At 46.6% G+C, this 22,480-nt stretch overlaps 1 protein-coding gene across 1 annotated transcript in view; it reads right to left on the bottom strand.

The window, feature by feature from the left end:
• Positions 1–22,480, bottom strand: part of LOC116985617 (septin-9-like) — a 318,348-nt gene that overhangs the window by 245,358 nt on the left and 50,510 nt on the right. The gene's annotated exons all lie outside the window — the stretch shown is intronic.

The following is a 22,480-nucleotide window of genomic DNA, read 5'->3' as shown; positions in this document are numbered from 1 at the left end:
CACGCTGCTGGCGGGGCAGCCGTTCCGCAGCGCCCCCTCCACCGCAAGTTAATTTCACTGCACTTCATTGTGTATGTGATGAATAAATCTGACTATTGACCATGTCAATTTGTACTCTTGGACTATTTGCTTGCAGGTAATCCTGGAAACAGATTAATCCTTGTTGTCCCCTCTCTCTGATATCTTTCACCGTCGGTCAGCAACAAACAGCCAAGGGACAGAGAGGCAAGATAGAAGACAGAGAGAAACGATTAAAAAGAGAAGCAAGGAGATCAAAGAATTGAAAGCACAGCCTGGAAGATAAGAAGATTCTGATAATAACACTTGCTGTCTGTTGCAGCTTTTAAGTGTCTATATCTTGCTATGATAAGTGTGTCAGAACAGTGGACCAGATGGAATCCACAGCAAGATTACAGACTCACAGAAGAATAAGACAAAATAAACAGTAAGAATGCAGATAACCACAGCTAGAGGGGGAGTAGATAGCTTGGCAAAAGTGTAAAGGTAAAAGCATGTACAGGATTATGTTTTGCTTCAACTTTATGTAAAATAGTTGAGTCATGGAGTAACACAGCAGGGAAACAGGCCTTTTGGCCCGACTCATCCATGCTGGCCGAGGTGCCCCGTCTAAACTAATCCCATTTGCCAGCATTTGGAATATTTTTTATTGAGTTCGATTTTTGAGATACAGGTACTTAAGCCCACCAAGTCTGCGTTGACCAGCAAACACACCGTACGCAAGCTCCATCCTACACACTAAGGACAATTTTGCACGTCTTTGGAATTTGGGAGGAAACCGGAGCACCCGGAGAAAACACATGGTCACAGGGAGAATGTACAAGCTCCGTGCAGGCAGCACCTGTAGTCAGGATCGAACCCGGGTCTCTGGTGCTGTAAGGCAGCAACTCTACCGCTGTGCCACAATGTCACTATACCCTTCTGAACCGCTTATATCCGTACAGGTATCCAAATGTCTTTTAAATGTTGTTCTTGTACCCAACAGTCAAAACATAAACATATAGATAATCCACTTAAAGTACTTTGGTCTTTACTTTAGACTTTGGAGATACAGAGCAGAAACAGGCCCACCAAGTCCGCGCCGACTAGTGATTTGATTTGATTAATAATAATAATAATGGATGGGATTTATATAGCGCCTTTCTAATACTCAAGGCGCTTTACATCGCATTATTCATTCACTCCTCAGTCACACTCGGTGGTGGTAAGCTACTTCTGTAGCCACAGCTGCCCTGGGGCAGACTGACGGAAGCGTGGCTGCCAATCTGCGCCTACGGCCCCTCCGACCACCACCAATCACTCACACACATTCACACACATTCACACACAGGCAAAGGTGGGTGAAGTGTCTTGCCCAAGGACACAACGACAGTATGCACTCCAAGCGGGATTCGAACCGGCTACCTTCCGGTTGCCAGCCGAACACTTAGCCCATTGTGCCATCTGTCGTCCCTGATTCAACTTTATTGTCATTGCACAAATACGAGTACAGGTACAACGAAATGCAGTTTAGCATCTAGTCAGAGTGCAAGGTAGTAAAAAATACTGGTTAAATGTAATATGTGCAATGTGGATGAATTAAACTAGTACATAGGCAAATGAATATTTACAGATAAAAGAGTATATCACCCCATACACTAACACTATCCGACACACTAGGGACAATTTACAATTTTGCCAAAGCCAAATAACCTGTAGGTCTTTGGATTGTGGGAGGAATTCAGAGCACCCAGAGAAAATCCACGCGGTCTCGGGGAGAACGTACAAACTCCATACAGACAGCACCCGTAGTCAGGATCGAACCCGGGTCTCTGGCGCTGTGAGGCAGCAGCTCTACCACTGCGCCACCGTGCGACCCTTGATACTTGACATAAATAGTTAATGTTTATCAATGCAATAGATCCCTATTGCAAACAGCAGAGTGATTCCTGATAGAAGCCACATAATTTCCACCTCTGTTATTAAAGACCAAAAATCCAATTTGGCAACAGCACCTGGCATAACTTTGACATTTTTGGCATTTGAGTGGTCCGGCTGGGAGCTTTGGAAACTGCAGCAAAACTCAGCCAAAATAGAAAAAAACTACCAAGCTATTCAAAAGGTTGCCTGAAAAATTAACTCTGGATTTTCTCCACTGAAGTTGAGTCAGGAGCGTTGAACCCCGCTGGAATTGTGTCTTGCTACCAAGCGCAGCCTAGATCTAAAGGACGTTTCCGTATCCGTTAAGTCTCTTCCAGCACCTCAGCTCTTTTGCTTAACTGGGCACAGGGGAAGGTGTGTTGATGGCTCTGCCTCTGAATGCCTCTCACATGTTTGTGTTTTAATGTTATTATTGACACCATTGCGATCAAAGTGGGTTAAACTATTAAGGGCTGCACGGTGGCATCAGAGGCCCGGGTTCGATCCTGACCTCTGGTGTTATCTGTACAGAGTGTGTATGTTCTCCCAGTGACCGTGTGGGTTTTCTCCGTGTGCTCTGGTTTCCCACTACATCTCAAAGACGTGCGGGTTTGTAGGTTAATTGGCTTCTGCAAATTGGCTCCAGTGTGTGTATGAAAGAGGGATAATATACAACTTTTGTGAACATGCTGTATCTCCAAACTAAATTCAAAGGACAGAAGATTGATAACCAGCTCAAAAAGCTGCTGAAGGAGTTTGTATCTGGGGACCTAAAACTCTAAACAATTGCATTCACAGGTTCCTGAAATAGATTCATTAGCTCTGAGCAGTTTTTTATGGTTTTAGTATTAGAGATACAGTGTCAAAGTGGGCTCTTCGGCCCACCGAGTCCGTGCCGACTAGCGATCACCCGTACACTAGTTCTATCCTACACAGCAGGGACAATTTAGAGTGGCCAATTAACCTACAAACCTGCAGGTCTTTGGAATGTGGGGGGGAAATCGGAGCACCCGGAGAAAACCCACGTGGTCACCGGGAGAACGTACAAATTCCGTACAGACAACACCCACAGCCAGGATCGAACCTGGGCCGCTGGCATTGTGAGGCAGCAACTCTACCACTTCGCCACCGTGCCACCCATTTTGTCAGCAGAATCAAAGCGAGCCAAGTTGTTCGAAGAATTGTGTAGGAAGGAACTGCAGATGCTGGTGTATGCCAAAGATGGACACAAAGTGCTGGAGTAACTCAGTGGGACAGGCAACATCTCCGGAGGAAAAGGATGGGTGACGTTTCGGGTCGGAACCCTTTGTGGTTTTATTGTTTACATTTCTCACTTACAAATTTTAATTGGATTCAGATTTAAACGGCCCACATCATTCTGATCTCACTTTGTTGTATTTAATTGTGTAAACACTTTGAGCAGGTTGGAGATTTTTGTGGTATTAAGCACCTTCTCAAGTAACTGCTGCTCCATGGCACAAGAACATTGCCCCAAGCAGCTGCACCTTATCTCACTGCTCCTCGCTTTCATATTATGTTTACCATCAAGTTAAATCCCCTTGATGTCACCCAGCCGAGTCTATTAATCGCCCTCGTGTGGAGGCTGTTCTCCACTGGTACGTCCCCTCTCCCCAGCCTCCTTCTTCCTACCACTTCCTTTTACTTGGCTCAGCGTCCTGCAGCCAACTCTGAGAGTGCCCGAAGAGCTGGAAATCTTCCACAACAGGAGCCTGAAATTCCAGCCTAGAAACCCCCTCAGGCCAAGAGCCAAGGAAGAGAAACCCAGAACAAGTCTTGAAGAGATGATAAATTTATCTTGGCATCAAGTGTGGACGAAAGAACTGCAGATGTTGGATAAAATCGACGGTAGGCACACAATGCTGGAGTAACTCAGAGGGTGAGGCAGCATCTATGGAGAGATGGAATGGGTGAAGTTTCGGGTCGAGACCTTCTCTCCATAGATGCTGCCTCACCCGCTGGGTTACTCCAGCATTTTGTGTCTATCTTGGCATCAGGTTCGGCATGGGCATCGCGGACCAAAGAGCCTGTTCCTGTGCTGCAATGTTCTACATTCGATGAGGAGATGGAACATTCAAGGGAGATGGGGGGTGGGGGGAGTCACTGACGAGGAGACTTCACTGCCATATAAGAGGCATTGACGTTTTCAGCAGAGTGGTGCAGCTGGTAGAGCTGCTGCCTCACACCACCATGGACCTGTGGTCCATCCTGACCTCGGGTGCATGTTCTCCCCCCGACTGCATGGGTCTTCTCCAGGTGCTCTGGTTTCCTCCCAAATCCCAAAGACGTGCACGCGTGCAGGTTAATTGGCCTCTATAAATTGTCCTTAATGTGTAGGGAGTGGATGCAAAAATGGGATAACATAGAACAGGTGTGAACGGGTGATCAATGGTCAGTGTGGACTCGGCGGGCCGAAGGGCCTGTTTCCATGCTGTGCGTTTAAATCAATTCAATCAATCAAAATGGTTTTTTTTCTTTCACATTTTGTGTTCATTTAGTTAACTTTTTTCACATGTAAGCCCAAATCTTTACTCTGTATCTCAAAAGTTTTAGTCCTGACGTGAATTTTAAATTTCTGTTACCCAACCTAAATAAATTGTGCTTCTGTGGAGTAATGCTGAAATCTTAGTTCAAAACCTCACATTTAACGAATTACTGCACCTTCCCCATCCATTCTACCTATTATTAAACTGCTGAAGCAATAAAGACCAAGTGCAGCACAATGGAGCAGCTGGTCGAGTTGCTGCCCCACAAGATCAGAGACCCAGGTTGCTGTCTGTACGGAGTTTGCACGTTCAGGTTTGACGTGCAGGTTTGTAGGTTAATTGGCTTCTGTAAATGGCCCTGAGTGCGTATGATGAAAAAATGGGATAACACAGAGCTGGTGAACGGGTGATCGATGGTTATCGTGGACTCGGAGGGCCGAAGGGCCTGTCTCCATGCTGCATAACCCACAGGTGTCAGGGGTTACGGGGAGAAGGCAGGAGAATGGGGTTAGGAGGGAGAGATAGATCAGCCATGAGTGAATGGTGGAGTAAACTTGATGGGCCGAATGATCTAATTCCACTCCTGTCACTTATTATGATCGCTAAAAGTAAAACTAAACCGTAACTAAAGACACTAGTTGGATTTTGAGGCTGTAACTGAAGGCAAGGTGGGTGGTGGCGGGGGGTTGCTTTCTTGATTGGAGGTTTGTGGCCAGTGGTGTACCACAGGATTGTTGCTGGGACCCGAGATGTCACCGATGTACATTAATGTCTTGCATGTGACTGCAGGAAGTATGATTAGTAAGCTCGCACATGACAGCAAGATTGGCGGTGGTGTAGTGTGGAGAGATGTGTTCGGTTTCTGCATGATAGCGATCAGTTAGAAATGTCGGGTGGAGCAACTGGAGATGGAATTTAATCCTGACATGTGCAGCGATGCATTTAGTGAGGTCTAGAAAGGGGAGAACGTTGACAGTAAACAGTCGGGTGCTAGGGGGTAGTGATTTATAGATGAACATTGGTGTGCATGCCCATTCATTTCTGAAAGTGGCAGTACAGGTAGACAGGGGAGCCAAGAAACCACATGGGCTGCTTGCCTTCATCAACGGTGGTATAGAATATAAGAGCAGGGACATCATAAGACATAGACGCAGAATTAGGCCATTCAGCCCATCAAATTTACTCCATCATTCAATCACGGCTGCTATTTGTTTTCTCTCAGCCCCATTCTCCTGCCTTTACCCCTGTAATTATTGCCTGCCTTACTAATCAAGAATCTATCGATCTCCGCTTTAAAAATACCCAATGACCTGGCCTCCACAATCAACTGTGGCAATGAATTCCACAGATTCACCACCCTCTGGTTGAAGAGCTTCCTCCTCATCTCCATTCTCAAGGTACGTCCTTTTATTCTGTGGCTGTGCCCTCTGGTCTTAGACTCTCCCACTAGTGGAAACATCCTCTCCACATCCACTCTATCAAGATCTCTCTGTTTCTTTGCCTATCCATTGTTGTCCTCTGTTCAGCCCTGGAGTCACATCATTTCAAAGTGGCCTCTTGGATTGCCAGCCTCGCCTCTGTGGTGTCCTTTGCTCTCCTTATCAGAAGATTATGGATTCAAAGTCCCGGCCAATACCCACTGCATTATCCAAGTTGCCCCATCAATGTAATATTGAGGAATACTGCAGAGGGAATACCTCACACATAAGATGCTAAACCAGGGCCTCTTCAACTTTCTTGTGTAGATCTAGAATATCTTATGGCATTAAGTTGTCTGAAGAAGGGTTCCGACCACATTCTCCAGAGATGCTGCCTGGCCCGCTGAGTTACTCCAGCACAACTTCATTCACGACAGTTGAATAAAGCTCGAGTTTACATTTTGGTCAAGAAATTAATGACAATTATTAACTTAACTGAACAGGAAATGGTTTTACACAAAGTAGGGTAGTCTTGCAATAGAGTTAAGGCTAGGAAATCATGGCAATATGCTGTGTTTATTGCATGTAACTTCAAATGACACGACACATTGAAGTGACAGGTATGAATAACAGTGTGTGAAATCCAATAGTCATGTGCGTTGTCTTTCTAAGAAATATCTTTAACAAAAACGAGGCCAGCACAGTGGCAAGGCCGGTAGAGCCGCTGCCTCAAAACGCCAGCGACCCAAGTTAGATCCTGACTTTGGGTGCTGTGTGCGTGGAGTTTTCACGTTCTCCCAGTGATCGTGTGGGTTTCCTCTAGGTGCTCAGGTTTCCTCCAACATTCCAAGGGCGTGTGTGTCTCTAGTTTAATTTGCCTCTAAAAAATTGTCCCTAGTGTGTCGGGAAAGTGGGATAGCGTAGAACTAGTGTGAACGTGTGATCAATGGCTGGCATTGACACGGTGGGCTGAAGGGCCTGTTTCCATGCAGTATCTGTAAATTAAACTAAACTAAATTAAACTAAACTAAACTACTAAGTGTACAAATACGTTAACTGGCTTCTGTAAATTGTAAATTGTACCTAGTGTGTAGAACAATGGGAGTGTACGGGGTGATCGCTGGTTGGCGCGGACCTGGTAGGCCGAAGGGCCTGTTTCTACGCTGCAGTCTAAGAAATCTACTTCAAGATGTCCTAAAAAGGAGACAGGCACTCTAATATCTCTTGGCACACCTGCCCGTTTGTCTGAACAATCGAGCTCCAGTGCCAAATTTAGTATTTATGCTGTTTCACAAGTATGCATTAATACCATGGTGTGTGGATCAGTATGTTTGCCAGACAAAGTTTCCCCTTGAGCGATATCACAGAGGATGGTAAACAGAGCGTTCATTTATTAAACTTAAATAAACATCCAACATTATAAATTGCTTCATATTTCCAATGCATGAAAGGCTCTTGCACAAACTGCCAATAACCATCACACAATCCAAGCTCACTTCCATTGACAGTTCATGCTGCCTCGGCAAGGCCGCCAGAATAATCAAGGATCAGTCTCACCCCTGGTCTCTCCCTCTTCTTCCCTCTCCCATCAGGCAAGAGGTACAGATGTGTGTGAAAACGCACACCTCCAGATTCAGGGACAGTTTCTTTAAAGCTGTTATCAGGTATCAGAACCATCCTAACAACAACCCGAGAGCAGTCCTGAGCTACTATCTACCTCACTGGAGACCCTCGGACTATCTTTAATCACTTTACAGGACTTTATCTTGCACTAAACGTCATTCCATTCATCATGTATCTGTACACAGTGGACGGCTCGATTGTAATCATGTATAGTCTTTCTGCTCATTGGTTAGCACGGAATAAAAGCTTTTCACTGTACCTTTGGTACATGTGACAATGAACTAAACCAAACTGGACTATAGTTCGTCATTGGAATGTTATTTCTCAGAGTAACATCATTCCAGGCCAATAAAGACTGATGTAAAAGAAAAGATGGTGATGCAAAGAAACTATAGATGTTGGAATCTTGAGCAAAACACTCGATGGAACTCAGTGGTTCGGGAAACATCTGTGGAGGAAATGGGCAAGTGACCTTCCGGGTGAAGACTGATAGTAGTAGCAGAGAGAAAGCTGGAAAAGAGAGGTGGGGGCGGCAGGCCCAAGACTGACAAGTGATAGGTGGATGCAGGAGAGGTTTGGCAGATGGGTGAAGTAAGTGACAAGAGAGTGCAGGTGAAAAGGAGACAAAAGGGTGTCGGATAAGAAGAGGAGTGAAATGGAATGCTAGATGGAGGTTTATAGGTGGAAGGAGAGGGGGGGGGGGGGAAGGAGAACAAGGGGGTATAAAATGGAAATGATGGTAAGGGGGTGGGAATGACTGCATGAATGATGGGATACGAGCAGGGTGCCTGGGGGGGGGGGGGGGGGGGGAGATAGTGGGAGAAAATTGGGCCGCACGGTGGCGCAGCAGTAGAGTTGCTGCCTTAAAATGCCAGAGACCCAGGTTCAATCCTGATTACGGGTGCCGTCTGTACGGCATTTGTACATTCTCTCCATGACCCGCATGGTTTTTCTCCGGGAACTCCGGTTTTCTCTCACATTCCAAAGATGTACAGGTTTGTAGGCTAATTGGCTTGGTGTAGTTATAAATTGTCCCTAGTGTGTGTAGGATAGTGTTAATGTGTGGGGGATCGCTGGGTGGCATGGACTCAGTGGGCCGAGTGGCCTGTTTCCGCACTGTATCTCTAAATTAAACTTAACGGATGCCCACCAGGGTGATCAGCGGGCGGGGGCGTACGAGGAAATTAGTGGGTTGGGGAGGGCATTACTTTAAATTGGAGAATACAATGCTCACACTGTTGGGTTATAAGCCACCCAAGTGGAGAATGGGTTACTGTTCCTCCAGCTCCTTCAAGACCTCAACTTGGAGGCAATGAAGTATTTGACGCATCCTTTGTTGTATTGCAGCAAATGGGTAACTGAATATCACACAGCTAACTCCTACAAGCAGCAATGCAATAAATCTAGTTCATTTATTTCAGTAACTTTGACTGAGCAAGTAAAAATTGACTAAGATGTTAAGCAGAAGTTCCCTGGACTCTTTCAAAAGGCCCTTTTAAGAAATTTTAACCAGTGATTTAAGGTTTAGTTTATTATCTCACTCAACATACTGTGTCTGCAGAAAAGGATTAGATGACGTTTCGGGTCGGGATCCTTCGTCAGACTCACTGACCCGCTGAGTTACTCCAGCATTTTGTGTCTATCTTCGGTGTAAAAACCAGCATCTGCAGTTCCTTCCTGCATAGACTGCATCTGCAGCAGTGCAGCATTCCCTCAGAACCACTCTGAGGGAAGAGGAGGGATTTGGATCAGAGGCACGAAGGTAGACACATGGATGCGGTGTCAATGGGGGGGGGGGGGGGGGGGGGGGGGGCGTAGGGATCAGGCAGAGGGGATTCGTTTAATCAGACATCATCTTCGGCACACTGGTCTGATCCAAATCCCTACCCTCAGTACCGCATTGAATCAGACACAGAAAATATCACAAACACACTGCAGGTCAGGCAGCTTCTGTGGAAACAGAAACACTGACATTTCAGATCAAAGGCCTCGTCACATCAAACAAATACAACACAAATTGAAGCTAAAAAGTATGTTCATAACCACTGATAGACACAAAATGCTGGAGTAATTCAGTGGGTCTGGCAGCTTGTTCCACCACCCTTTGTGTGAAAAAGTTACCCCTCAGATTCCTATTAAATCTTTTCACCTTCACCTTAAACCCATGTCCTCTGATCATCGATTCCCCTACTCTGGGCAAGAGACTGTACATCTACCTGATCGATTCCTCATGATTTTGTACACCTCTATAAGATCCCCCTCATCCTCCTGCACTCCTTGGAATAGAGACCCAGCCTACTCAACCTCTCCATATAGCTCACACCCTCTAGTCCTGGCAACATCCTCGTGAATCCTGGCAACATCCTCGTGTAGACATCTAATGCCTTTAGTTTAGTTGAGAGATACAGTGTGGAAACAGACCTTTCAGCCCACCGAGTCCACGCTAACCAACGATCGCCCCGTACACTAGTTCTATGTTCTCCCAGTTTTGCATCCTACACACTAGGGACAATTTATGAAAGCCAAATAACCTATAAGCCTGCACGACTTCGGAATGTGGGAAGAGCCCAGAGCACCTGGAGAAAACGCAGTCACAGGCAAACGTGCAGACAGACAGCCATAGTCAGCGTCGATCCCCATTGTAAGGCAGCTACTGTACCACTGTGCCAAACTCTGCCAAACCTTAGGTTAGGACAAACATAAGGTTGGAATCTTAATTAATCCACCACTCACAATGAAATCATGAAGGACCAATGACGTCGTGATTTGTAATTCAAGTTGTCATTTTTCTTTATCTGATGCAGCGACAAGCACATCATTATTTGAGCTGTTTAATAAATCACCACATGGCAGGCCGCAGCAGTGTGACTGGGGTGTAATGGAAGTACGGCCTTAATTGCATTCTTTACAATTCAAAACAAATCTCAAGACTTTCAACTTCACAGTTGTTTCCCCAAAGACTTTATGCATTTCTTCCTCAGAAGTTCAATTAGACGTGTGATTTTACTTCGGAGTCACGTGAGTGACTATGTGAAGAACCCCGCCAGGACGCATGCGTGTCATATATCGCTTTCACGCTTGCAAAACGACAGGCGGGGTGGAGCGTTCCCCCGCAGCGGTAAGTTTGAAACCGCGACCTGCAGGTAAGTGATTTACTCTGCGGTAGTTTTTGTCCCCGCGCTGTTTTTACACAGGGGGGGAAGCTGGACAAAATAGTGTCCACAAGTGCTGCGAGTGAAGCTGGCTGGGGAGGACCACGAAGTTGCGGGAGCCAGGAGCAGCTGAAGGTACAAGCCCCGTAAGTGGGATCAGCTGTGCCGACTTTTGGTCCCGCGCCGGACAGAACACCACGGCCGGGCGGGAGACTATTCAGAATGGGGCCGTCGACTTTGACAAGTCGAAAACGGCAGGAGGCGGGGTGGAACGACGTTCCCCCGTAGCGACAATTTAAACCCAGGACCTGCAGGTAAAAGTACTCTGTGGTCTTTTTGTGTTTTCCCATGCTGATTACAGGTAGGGAGCATGGAAAAGTCGAAGAAGCCAACGAGGGCTGCGACAAAGCTGGTGGGCCAGCAGCGGCCAGCGGCACTTGAATCACCTATAATGGGATCAACTGTGCCCGATGTCGCCTCCGCACCGGCCAGATCCACTCCGCGGCCGGGCGGTAAGGCAAAACAAAAAACCATCAAAGTCGTGGACTCAGATGAGTCCGACTTTGAGCAGCTGTGGGCGGCCAGCGACCGTGAGCGCTGGAGCCGGATGGAGCGGTGTGTGGAGCATTTGCTCCAACGTGACAGGCTCCGGGAGATGGAGTCGAGTCACTGTGGGCTCTATGTAAAACCCACAGCAGCACCTCTTGTAGGGCTGCACAGTGCTTCTCCCTCGTCAGAGGGGAGTACTGGGGGTCAGTTCTGGGCTGATCCTGAAGAGGGGTTTGCAGAACAGAAATCAAGTGTGCAGGGGGTGCAGGAACGTGAAAATCTACTGGACATGGTGTCCAACTTCATACAGCCAGACCAGACTGGCCAAAACCTGGAGGACACCTGACACCGGGTAATTGTATATCCCTGAATGTTCCTGTAATAAATAATTGTATATGGAAACTCCTAAACAGCGGGGATAACAGCTTTCACCCGCACAGTGGATGAGAAGGACATGTCGCAGGACCAACAGGATGCACTGGCACTGCTTTGTAACACACGGCCATAGACAGCACCCTTACGCACCCACCAGTAGAACAGGACCGACTGGTGAAAGCTCGAAGGTCCGGTACACCAAACATGAGTCTTTCTTAGGCCATGGCCCAGACCGGCCTCCTTGGAAGATACGCAAACCTCCAACATCAACCAAACCACAAACCCAGACACCGACGCCTCAACATCAACGAAGGATTTACAAAAATAAGTAAACCTGCCACTGGTAACTATGGAGGTAGGTGGGTCTGGTTCCCTACAAATTGCAGGGAGCATGGAGGTTGGGGGAGATTACTCTCCTTTCTGGATGCATGGAGTATGTTAACTACCGATACTTATATTTTAAGCAGTATCCAGGGATATACAATAGAATTATACACAAGTACAGCCCTCCAGTTCAACATATACCGAACCGAATGTTCGTACTTTCCGGTAAAGAAAAATCAGAAGCGCATGCTGAACTGGAGCGGCCTTACGCAAAAGGGGTAATTGAAAAATCCCAACACGAACCGCTAGAATTCGTGTCCAATATCTTTACCAAAAACAAAAAAGATGGTGGTTGTCGCATCATCATAGATCTGACCAAATTGAATACATTTGTACAATATATTCATTTTAAAATGGAAACCTTTGTTACTGCTAAACAATTGATTTCCAAAGGTTACTTCATGGCTAGCATCGATTAAAAAATGCTTACTATTCAGTGCCTATACGAGGTGACCACAGATGTTACTTAAAATTCAACTGGATGGGACAGCACTGGCAGTATAGAGCGCTGCCAAATGGTTTAACATCAGCCCCCAGGCTGTTCACTAAAATTTTGAAACCAGCCCTAGCGTTTCTACGGAAACGAAAACACATGGTCATGGCATATCTAGATGACATACTTATTGTGGGCAAAACTTTGGAATTGGCCAAACAAACTGTAACAGCCACAAAACAATTATTTGAAAAACTGGGGTTTATTATCCATCCAGTTAAATCTAAATTAACGCCTTCCACTACTATGGACTATTTGGGGTTCACCATTGACTCAGTTCACATGTAGGTGACTTTGCCAAAGGGAAAGGCTATAGACTTAATAGAGGCTTGCAATAACCTCATTGACATCAGTAACCGTCCATCAGATTGGTAGCAAAAGTAATTGGCAAAATGGAAGCTGCTTTTCCAGCCACACAATTTGGACCTTTACATTACCAAAATTTACAGAGAGCAAAAATACAAGCACTCAAAATCAATGCTGGTCATTTTGACAGACCAATGAAGCTACCAATCAAAGCTATAATGGAGCTAAAATGGTGGATAGATAACATTTGGCTTTGTTTCAATCCAATCATTATCAGCAACCCTTCTATGGTGCTACAAACTGATGCCAGTGCACTTGGTTGGGGTGCCACCAATTCCATCTCCAGCTGTGGAGGTAGATGGACTGCTCAGGAGGCATCATTATTACTAACACTGGGCATAACTACCTGGAAATTTTGGGTGCATTCTATGGCCTAAAGTCATATTGTACTGGGTCATATCACCAGCATGTTAGACTACAGATAGACAATACCACCGTGGTAGCATACATTAACCAGTAGGTACTCGTGGCATCAAGTAGGTCGGGGCGTTTTACTAGCCTGATGAAAAATGTCCACAAGCAAAAAAGGTTGTGAATTATGTCATGAAAGTGGGACAGGCCCTTAAAGTTGTAGGACAATTTGTTCTATTTGATCTTCAAGAAGGAACTGCAGATGCTGGAAAATCGAAGGTAGACAAAAGTGCTGGAGAAACTAACAGGTGCGGCAGCATCTATGGAGCGAAGGAAATAGGCAAAGTTTCGCTCCGAAACGTTGCCTATTTCCTTCGCTCCATAGATGCTGCCGCTCCCGCTGAGTTTCTCCAGCACTTTTGTCTCTTTGATCTTATTTGATTGTGCACGCCGGGTTGATTGCATTCGTCGAAACATAGAAACATAGACATAGAAACATGGAAAATAGGTGCAGGAGTAGGCCATTCGAGTCTATCCAGTCTTTCTTCATATGAAAGTCCTGACATCCCAGGAATCAGTCTGGTGAACCTTCTCTGTACTCCCTCTATAGAAAGAATGTCTTTCCTCAGATTAGGAGACCAAAACTGTATGCAATACTCCAGGTGTGGTCTCACCAAGACCCTGTACAACTGCAGTAGAACTTCCCTGCTCCTTTAGTCAAATCCTTTTGCTATGAATGCTAACATACCATTCGCCTTCTTCACTGCCTGCTGCACCTGCATGCCTACTTTTAATGACTGGTGTACCATGACACACAGGTCTCGTTGCATCTCCCCCTTTCCTAATCGGCCACCATTCAGATAATAGTCTACTTTCCTGTTTTTGCCACCAAAGTGGATAACCTCACATTTATCCACATTATACTGCATCTGCCATCCATTTGCCCACTCACCCAGCCTATCCAAGTCACCTTGCAGCCTCCTAGCATCCTCCACACAGCTAACACTGTCCCCCAGCTTTGTGTCATCCGCAAACTTGGAGATGTTGCATTCAATTCCCTCGTCCAAATCATTAATATATATCGTAAATAGCTGGGGTCCCAGCACTGAGCCTTGCGGTACCCCACTAGTCACTGCCTGTCATTGTGAAAAGGACCCGTTTACTCCTACTCTTTGCTTCCTGTCTGCCAGCCAGTTCTCTATCCACATCAATACTGAACCCCCAATGCCGTGTGCTTTAAGTTTGTATACTAATCTCTTATGTGGGACCTTGTCGAAAGCCTTCTGAAAGTCCAGATATAACACATCCACTGGTTCTCCCTTATCCATTCTACTAGTTACATGCTCGAAAAATTCTATAAGATTCGTCAGACATGATTTACCTTTCATAAATCCATGCTGACTTTGTCCAATGATTTCACCACTTTCCAAATGTGCTGCTATCCCATCTTTAATAACTGATTCTAGCAGTTTCCCCATTACCGACGTTAGACTAACTGGTCTGTAATTCCCCGTTTTCTCTCTCCCTCCCTTTTTAAAAAGTGGGGTTACATTAGCTACCCTCCAATCCTCAGGAACTATTCCAGGATCTAGTTATTCAATTGGTCTGCCATGTCCTTGTTCCCCATGATCAATTCACCTGTTTCTGACTGCAAGGGACCTACATTTGTTTTAACTAATCTTTTTCTCTTCACATATCTATAAAAGCTTTTGCAGTCAGTTTTTATGTTCCCTGCCAGTTTTCTTTCATAATCTATTTCCCCTTTCCTAATTAAGCCCTTTGTCCTCCTTTCCTCCCAGTCCTCTGGTAGGCTGCTTTTTCTGGCTAATTTGTACGCTTCATCTTTTGTTTTGATACTATCCCTGATTTCCCTTGTTATCCACGGATGCACTACCTTCCCTGATTTATTTTTTTGCCAAACTGGGATGAACAATTGTTGTAGTTCATCCATGCAGTCTTTAAATGCCTTCCATTGCATATCCACCATCAACCCTTTAAGAATCAATTGCCAGTTTATCTTGGCCAATTCACGTCTCATACCCTCAAAGTTACCTTTCTTTAAGTTCAGGACCCTTGTTTCTGAATTAACAATGTCACTCTCCATCCTAATGAAGAACTCAACCATATTATGGTCACTCTTGTCCAAGGGGCCACGCACAACAAGACTGCTAACTAACCCTTCCTCATGACTCAATACCCAATCTAGAATAGCCTGCTCTCTCGTTGGTTCCTCTACATGTTGGTTTAGAAAACTATCCCGCATACATTCCAAGAAATCCTCTTCCTCAGCACCCTTGCCAAGTTGATTCACCCAATCTATATGTAGATTGAAGTCACCCATTATAACTGTTTTACCTTTGTTGCACGCATTTCTAATTTCCTGTTTGATGCCATCCCCAACTCCACTACTACTGTTAGGTGGCCTGTACACAACGCCCACAAGCGTTTTCTGTCCCTTAGTGATTCGCAGCTCTACCCATATCGATTCCACATCCTCCAAGCTAATGTCCTTCCTTTCTATTGCGTTAATCTGCTCTATAACCAGCAGTGCTACCCCACCTCCTTTCCCTTTCTGTCTATCCCTTCTGAATATTGAATATCCCTGGATGTTCAGCTCCCAGCCTTGGTCACCCTGGAGCCATGTCTCCGTGATCCCAACTATATCATAGTCACTAATAGCTATCTGCACATTCAACTCATCCACCTTATTACGAATGCTCCTTGCATTGAGACACAAAGCCTTCAGGCTTGTTTTTACAACACTCTTACCCCTTATACAATTATGTTGAAAAGTGGTCCTTTTATATTTTTACCCTGGATTTGTCTGCCTGCCACTTTTACTTTTCACCTTGCTACCTATTGCTTCTACCTTCATTTTACACCCCTCTGTCTCTACGCTCACACATTTAAGAAACCCTTTCCCTTTAACTCCATCCTCAACTATCCCATTCGACATCCCACCCCCCTTATTCAGTTTAAAACCACCCGTGTAGCAGTGGCAAACCTGCCTGCCAGAATGCTGGTCCCCCACCTGTTAAGATGCAATCCGTCCCTTTTGTACAGTTCCCCCTTACTCCAAAACAGATCCCAGTGATCTAAGAATCTAAATCCCTGCCCCGTGCACCAGTTCCTCAAGCACACATTCAGGTCCCGTATCTCCCTGTTCCTGCTCTCGCCAGCACGAGGAACTGGAAGCAAACCGGAGATAACAACCCTGGAGGTCCTGCTTTTCAGCATTTTTCCGAGCTATCTAAAGTCACGCTGCAGAATATTCATCAGGGCGGACCACGTGAAGGTTGCAGTCTCCCACCCCCTAATGCATACTGAAGATACACACAAAATGCTGGAGCAACTCTGGATAGAAGGAATGCATGACGTTTCGGGTTGAGACCCTTCTTCAGGCTCGACCCAAAACATCACCCATTCCTTCTATCCAGGGATGCTGCCTGTCCCGCTGAGTTACTCCAGCATTTTGTGTCGTATCTTTGGTGTAAACCAGCATCTGCAGTTCCTTCCCACACATTTCGTCTGCTAATGAATATTTCTCATCTGTTTTCACCAAGGGAATGGGTGTGGGGGTTGGTGAGGTCAGGGAGGGATCTGTAGATCAGTATGGGGCAGGTCAGTATGCAGAAAGTGGAGGTGTCAGATGTCCTGGAACACATAAGGGCAGATAGATCCCCAAGGCTTGATGGGATCGGTGTTGGAATGTTATGGGCAGCAGGGGAAGGAATTGCTGGGACCCTGGTGGTGATTTCAGCATCTGCGTTAGCCATTGGCAATGCACTAGAAGGTTGAAGGATTGCTAATGTTGTTCATAAGTTCATAAGTGACAGGAGCAGAATTAGGCCATTCGGCCCATCAAGTCTACTCCGTCATTCAAAGGCTGATCTATCTTTCCCTCACCAACCCATTCACCTGCCTTCGCCCCCCCCCCCCCCCCCCTGTATCTCCAGACACCCTTACTAATCGAGAATCAATCAATTGTGTGAGTTCAGGTGTGAATCTGTAGATAAATGGCACAGGGCAGGTAAATCTAGGAATTATAGGATGACAGTGGAACGGCAAACCTTGCCCGAGCTTCTGGAAGCTTGTTCACACAGGGCGACCTTCTGGAATAGCTTGGTCAAAGAAAGATTTCTGGATTCATTTAGGAAACAGCTGTAAGCCGTAGTGAAATTCGACACGTTAATTGCAATGGTTTTTCAAATACCTCATTAAATAAAGTTATTGATCGGCCAACAAGGCTTCAAAGAGAAGGGAGAACTGTTTATTGTGGAACATTTAGCACTCTCTTTGTGATTGCATAATCAACTGGAAGCAGCAAATAGTTTTTGTCAAGGGTGGGGAAGTGACGGACTTCTTTATTTAAATATAACATGTGATTAACACATATTAATGGAGGGGATAGTGAGAAAGTGACAGAGAAAGTGTGGGGGAGGGGGAGGGGGAGGGGGAGGGGGAGGGGGAGGGGGAGGGGGAGGGGGAGGGGGAGGGGGAGGGGGAGGGGGAGGGGGAGGGGGAGGAGGGGGGGAAGGGGAGGGGGAGAGGGAGGGGGGAGGGGGAGAGGGAGAAATGTTGCAGATATTCCAGGCCACAAGTATTGAGGTCATAGTCATTCAGCACAGAAAAAGGCCCGACAGCCCAAATCATCCATGCCTACCAAGATACCCCTCTAAGCTTGCCAATTTGCCTGCATTAGGCCCATAGCCTGCATTAGGCCCATTAACCTTTCCTATCCATGTACATGTCCAAGTGTATTTTAATGCTGTTATAGTATCTGCCTCAACTACCTCCTCTGGAAGCCCATTCTATATAATTGAATTGAATTGAATTGAATCCTTTATTTGTCATTCAGACCTTTCGGTCTGAACGAAATGCTGTTGCCTGCAGCCATACATGTAATAATAACAAAACACAATAAACACAAATTAACATCCACCACAGTGAGTTCACCAAACACATCCTCACTGTGATGGAGGCAAAAGTCTTAGAGTTACTGTCTCTTCCCTCCTCTTCTCCCTCTGCGCCGAGGCGATACCCCACCGGGCGATGGCATCAAGCTCCGCGGCCCGGGGGGTGGTCGAAGCTGCCCGCAGCTGTTGCAACGGGTGCTCCGGAAAACAGGCACCAGCCTGTGACCTGCGAGCTCCCGACATTGTCCTCCATTGGCCCGCGGCCGAGCCCCGGATCCAGGTCGCCGCCGCCAGAACGCCGCCTCAGCCGCCGTAGCACCGTCTCCGCTCCGCACCGGGCCGCCCACAAGGCAGCGTCTCAGCCCCGCACCGGGCTGCCCCCACGGGAGCGCCTTCCAGCCGGTAGCCGTGCCGGCCGCACAGGAGTGTCTCAGCCCCGCGCCGTCCGCCCTCACCGGAGCGCCGAGTCGTGCCGCTCCCCGGACGTCGCCACAGCTCGAAGACGGCCAGCCTCGCGTTGGTGAGTCCTGGCTGGCTCTACCTCCGGACCCTCGAGGTCGGTCGCAGGTTGGAGGCCGCCAGCTCCGCCATTAGGCCTCAGCGCAGACGGGGGAAGAGAAGGGGGATACGACAAAAGTCGCATTCCCCCGAAGGGAGAGACAGAAAGCTCTGTTTCACCCTCCCCCCACACACATAACACCACCTAATAACCAAAAAAATTACTAAACTAGACAAAAAAAACGACATAAAAAGTAAAAACAGACAGACTGCAGGCGAGCCGCAGCTGTATCACAGCGCCGCCACTTCCTTGTTGCACCTTCCTTTGAGTAAAAATGTTTCCCCTCAGGTTCATAGTTAATCTTGCTCTTTTCACCTTAAACCTATGTCCTCTGGTTTTTGATTTTCCTAACCTGGTAAGAAGACTATGTATTCCTCTCATGATTTTATGCATAAGATCCCTCCTCACCTTCCTGCGCTCCAAGGAATGAAATCCTAGCCTGGCCAACCCTATAGCTCAAGCCCTCAAGTCCATGCAAACATCCTCATAAAATGTGTAGGAAGGAACTGCAATTGCAGGTTTATACTGAAGACAGACACAAAATTCTGGAGTAGCTCAGCGGCACAGGCAGTATCTCTGGAGTAAAAGAATAGATGGTGTTGTGTCTATCCAACAACCACGTAAATCTTCTCTGCACTCTTTCCAGCTTGTGGAAAAAGATTTAATGTAAAAAGACAAAAAAACAAAGGGGATTTTCTTAGCCGCTCCACGCTTGTTGTGAATGGGGCTCCTCTTATATCATTTCCTTGTCTATTCTCCATGTGAATGTGGATGCCTGCAGCAAGGATGGGTTTTATGGCCCTTCGTTAATGTGTTCCGAGATAGTAAGGAGTGGATCTGGGGGTCACACATTGGGCAGACCAGCTAATGAAAGCAAATCTCCTTCCCCTGAAGGATATGAATGAACCAGATGGCCTTGTGGAGACAGAAAGGCGGCTTCATCCTTCAGATAGGCCACTCTGGCTTTTTTTTAAATTCTGGATTTACTGAATTGCTGGAATTTACACTTCATAGGTTCATATATTATAGGAGCAGATTTAGTCCATTCGACCCATCAAGTCTACACCGCCATTCAATCATGACTGATCCATATTTCCCTCTCAGCCCCATTCTCCTGCCTTCTCCCCAGAATCCCTGACACCTGTACTAATTAAAAATTTATTAATCTCCGCCTTAAAAATACCCATTGACATGGACTCCCCAGCCATCTGTGACAATGAATTCACCACCCTCTGACTAAAGAAATTCCTCCTCATCCCCTTTTTAAAGGTGCGTCCTTTTATTCTGAGGCTTTGGCCTGTGGTCCTAGACTCTCCCACTAGTGGAAACATCCTCTCCACATCCACTCTATCCGGGCTTTTCACATTTTGCTAGGTTTCAATGAGGTCCCACCCCCTCATCCTTCTAAACATTCTCAAGTGTTGTCGTGAGATGGGTCCAGGCTTCTGGAGCTTAAGCCAGAGGCCTTAGTGCAGCACCGACGTACTCCAGTGGTCCCGAGACTGCGCGGTGATTATTTTCACCGTGTGTTCCTTGTAGGAGAATTGAGCCGCATTAAAATACAAGCAGTTGCAGTGGCAGGAACAGAGGGAGCTCTCAGAGTGTTCATGTGGAGTGGGGGGGGGGGGCGAGGCCCTCCAGGAGGCCTGGCTATGGGACCCACGAGAGCGAGGAGGGACCTGCGAGCAACCGCCAAGAGCTGGGTCACAGAGCGAGGTTGGGGGGGGGGGGGGGGGGGGGGGGGAGATCTGCTGTCACGGGCGGCGGCAGGCAGTAGATAGGCCCGTTCGACCAACTGTGCCAAAACCTGCCGGCACTAGAAGGATGGTCTTGACCCGAAACATCACCCCTCCTTCTCTCCAGAGATGCTGCCTGTCCCACTGAGTTACTCCAGCTTCCTGCGTCCGTCTTCAGTTTAAACCACATCTGCAGTTCCTTCCTAGACACTTGTGTACTGCGAGGTCTGCTACATGTTTTTACCGGTTTGTATACAAAACAAAGCATTTAACTGCACCTAGGTACCATGTGACAATAAAGTATAATTGAATGGTGCGGACTCCTGGCTGACAGTTTGAGGGCCTTGCGCGATTCTGCTTTAGTCTAGTTTAGGGATGCAGCGTGGAAACAGGCCCTTCGGCCCACCGAGTCCACGCCGACCAGCGATCGCCCCCTGTTCACTCGCACTATCCTACACATCAGGGACAATTTAACAATTACCAGAAGCTAATTAACCTACAAACCGGTACGTCTTTGTAGTGTGGGTGGAAACTGAAGCGCCCGGAGAAAACTCACAGGGAGAAGGTACAAACTGCGTACAGACAGCACCCATAGTCAGGGTCAAACCTGGGTTACTGGTGCTGTAAGGCAGCAACTCGACTGCTACACCACCCATTTTGGTTTCATTTTTGTCAAAACTCAGCTTCACAGATTCAGCTGTTTGATACCAATAAATAAAACGTTCACTATTTTGAGTCAGATATTCATCAGCTAAACCACAGCACTTTGTACGATGAACACAGGCCACTGCAGATGGAATAATTAGCTGCATATCTTCAAACACAGCTCAGTAAACTACAATTATGACATAAGCCTAGATAGGACAAAAGTGAAATCCATTTATGATGAATTCTTCATAGAATCATAGAATTGTTGTGGCACAGAAAGGGCCATTCAGCCCATTGAGATCACGCCAGCTCCCAACAGAAGAATCCTTCCACCCCCCCGCCCCCCCCCCCCCCCCCCCCCCATACCCCTTGCTATTTCCCCACAGCTCTGTAAACTGTTCCCTCCCAATTGCCTGTTCAAGATCTATTGAAGTCATTGATGTACAGGATACACCACACTTAATGTTATACACTTTATCCTGTGTCTGTACACAGTGGATGGCTTGATTTCAACCATGTATAGTCTACGCTGACTGGTTAGCACGCAACTTCAGTACACGACAATAATAAAGTAAACACCTGTGAGTATGTGTGTGTGTGTGTGTGTATATGTATATCTATATCTATATCTGTGCGTGAGCACGCGAGCGTGTGCATATACACACACACACATATATATCACATATACACACACACACACATATACATATATATACACACATACACACACACACAGAACTTTGTTTTTCATGTATATTATAGTGTTTACAGTGTACTATGTTTACATATTCTGTTGTGCTGCTGCAAGTAAGAATTTCATTGTTCTATCTGGGACATATAACAATAAAACACTCTTGACTAAACTAAGCTGAGCAAAACTAAGCTCACCAAGGTTCCTTTGGCAGCACCTTCCAAGCCCACAGGAACTTCAATCACTGAGAATGACAGAGGCAGTTAGAACAAGATAACACCAAGCACTGGAGGTTGGCTACTCAGCCACACACACCACACCAACTTGAAAATGTGCCATCACTGGGTCAAACTCCAGGATCTCCCGTCCTGACAGCGGCGTGTGTGCATCTGCACATTGAGCCTCGCAGCAGTTCAGGAAGGCCGTTCACTGGTATTTTCTCTCGTGGTGGACAACTAAATGGTGGCTGGATGTGTGAAGCCCACATTCCTCCAACGATGTAAAATAAATTCTGCAGGTGCTGGTTTAAACCGAAGATGGACACAAAAAGCTGGAGTAACTCAGTAGGACAGGCAGCATCTCTGGAGAGACGGAACGGGTGACGTTTCGGGTCGAGATCTGAAACGTCACCCATTCCTTCTCTCCATAGATGCTGCCTGTCCCGCTGAGTTACTCCAGTTTTTTGCGTCTATCTATCATTATTTAATTAGTCACTGGCGGCATGGGGAAGCAAGGCATCCGTTATCATAGCACAATCCATCGGTACATTTGTGCCCCTGAAGTCACGGTTTGCTGGTG

Source organism: Amblyraja radiata, chromosome 22, assembly GCF_010909765.2.
Source record: "Amblyraja radiata isolate CabotCenter1 chromosome 22, sAmbRad1.1.pri, whole genome shotgun sequence".
Taxonomy (NCBI): Eukaryota; Metazoa; Chordata; class Chondrichthyes; order Rajiformes; family Rajidae; genus Amblyraja; species Amblyraja radiata.
The sequence above is the reverse complement of the archived record's forward strand: the minus strand, read 5'-3'. Positions and strand labels throughout refer to the sequence as shown.